The sequence below is a fragment of the Orycteropus afer genome, unplaced genomic scaffold (genome assembly GCF_000298275.1).
Source record: "Orycteropus afer afer isolate SDZICR_OR568_19922 unplaced genomic scaffold, OryAfe1.0 scaffold00014, whole genome shotgun sequence".
NCBI lineage: Eukaryota > Metazoa > Chordata > Mammalia > Tubulidentata > Orycteropodidae > Orycteropus > Orycteropus afer.
The window spans coordinates 11,329,230-11,331,899 of NW_006921601.1; positions in this window are offsets into that span (position 1 = coordinate 11,329,230).

The window sequence follows — 2,670 nt, forward strand, 5'->3', positions numbered from 1 at the left end:
CCAATTAGTTGTAGCTGAGAGCCGTAGCCCTGTTATAAGGTGAGCCTGGGAAAGGAGACACCGGGCCCTGGGGCAACCAAGATTAGAAGGAAGTGGAGACATTCCCGCAGATGGAGAGGCCAGGAGATGCCCACTCTCATACCACCCCCCTGCAGAATCAGTCTCTCTAGACAGGTGTGAGACACCTGGGGGACCAAAGATGGTTTCTTTATCACTAACCAGAAGGAAGGCCGAGAGACTACAAGACAAATACAACTCATCCTGTAATTAAAAGAAAACACTATTAGCATTCCTAAAACCTATCCCCCTCTCAGCCTCATTCCCTTTAAAAACCCTAACCATTCCCCAGCTCAAGAAGACAGACATTTTGGAGAAATGATTCTCACTGTCTCCTTGGGTATCTATACTCAATAAACCTTTTGCTTTCCCTCTTCAACCTGTTGTGATCATTGACTTCAGTATAGGGGGTAAGGATCTTGTTTTCCTACAACACTAAGACTGCAAATAAAACCTCTTTTTAAAAAACAAGCACATTGCCTATCTTGTATTTAATTCTTTACAAACTAGGTATGGTAGTTAAGGTTATGTGTCAACTTGGCTGGGCCTGGTTTTGAGAGGCTGGGCAGCTGGATGTAGTTATTCCCCAAGAGGAGAGTGGTAATCAACTCCATGGTGGAATCAGCTATACTGGGATCCTGCATTTGGCCAAGTCATCAGTGAGTGGCCTGCCATGTTGCCTGCTGATCTTGGGACTATTTCTGGACTTGAACTTGTGGCCTGCTATGTTGCTTGATAATCTTGGGACTGTGCCATTTTACTTGTCAACCTTGGGTTTGTCAGCCTCAGCAGCCAGCAGCTGCCTGAGTTAAGAAAAGCCTCCAGCTCCAGTGGGCCAGGAGCAAGAGGCAGAGCTAAAGCCCAAGGTCAAGGGGCCTTCACCTAGCCCCTAGAGCTGGCACTTTGAATTTGGACTTCTAGCCTCCTAAAGTGTAAGAAAATGAATCCCTGTTTATTAAAGCCATCCATTTGTGGTATGTCTGTTAGAGCATCACTAGAAAGCCAAAACTTCCCTAGACAGCTTTCTGGAGCACACTCACTCCTGTTTTGTCCCAAATCAAGCACCTCTCATGATAAGTTCACTGCCCCAAAATGATAAACAAGTTGTTCCTGATATTTACTTCATTAGATCCCTGGGCAACACAGGTGTTAGTTAGCAAGTAACTCACCATTTCCTCTATAATTAGGGTCTTGCAGTTGCTGGCATAGTGTCAAAGATAAACAAACTGTTCATATCTAATTGACACACTGTATTAGAAAGCCAGAAGAAGAACAAAGAGAAGTATTTCTTCTTTCCACTCTCTCACTATGAATATTCATCAGAATGATGTATACACAAAAATTTAAAACTGTTACATAATTTAACCCAGAGATCCTATTGGATGAATACAAAGATATAACCTCAAATTATTTAATTAGAATCTCAAAACATTTGAAACAACTTGGTGATGAGAATCAGTTAAATTAATGAGGATAAATTTTTTAAGTTTAAATAAATCACAGTACCTCCCTATGCTGGAATACTAGATAGTCATTAAAACTATGTTTTAATTATATAAGAAAATAATGAGAACATCATCAAGGAAAAGACTGTCAAAAAATACATTTAGAATGATGCCAATTTTCAATGCACTCGTGCACACTTACGTACATGGAGGAAAAGAGAATGCATCAAAGTGAATCAGGAGAATAACTGAGTTACTCTCACAACAAAATACATCACCAACTGTAAAACTAACAGTACAATGGACAAAATATATGAACAGGCAGTTCACAGAAGATAAAATTAAACATATGAGAAGATGCTCAATCTCACAATAATACAATCAATTCAAACTAAAATCACATTGAGATACCAATTTTTACCTCCCAAACTGGCAAACGTTAAAGAGCTCTACAACATAGTCTATAAGACTGAAGGGAAATAGGCCGTTACCTACATGGCAGTTGGGTATTGCTGGTACAATTGCTATAGAGCAGAATAATGCAAAATTACATATGCATTAATCTTTTGACCTATCCATCCTACTTCTATGGCAAAAACACAGTCCACTTTTGTACAAGGATTTGTAACAGAAAACAATTAAAAATAACCGAAATGTCTATTGATAAAAGATTGGCTGGATAATGTATGGAATATTATACAGCCTCCAAAAGGAACAAGAAATTTTCTATATATTAATATGAAGAGATCCAGAATATATTATTAAGTTACAAAAGTAAGGTACAGAAAAATATATTCTATCATTTGTGAACAGAGCAGGGAAAATAAGAATATATACATATATATTTGCTTATATTTGCTAAAAGCCATAAAGATAAACTGGATATATATATTTTAAAAAATGGTTACTTTCTAAGGATACGATGATAAAAACAATAAAACAAACTCCCTGCTTTGGAGTTGGATCCAACTCATAGCGACCCCTCCTTGGGTTTCCGAGGCACTATCACTACGGAAGTAGATTGCCTAATCTTCCTTCTGAGGAGTGTTTGTTGTTGTTGTTATGTGCCATCAAGTCAGACCCGACTCATAGCGACCCCTCCTTGGGTTTCCAAGGCAGTATCACTACGGAAGTAGATTGCCCCATCTTCCTTCCGAGGAGTGGCTGG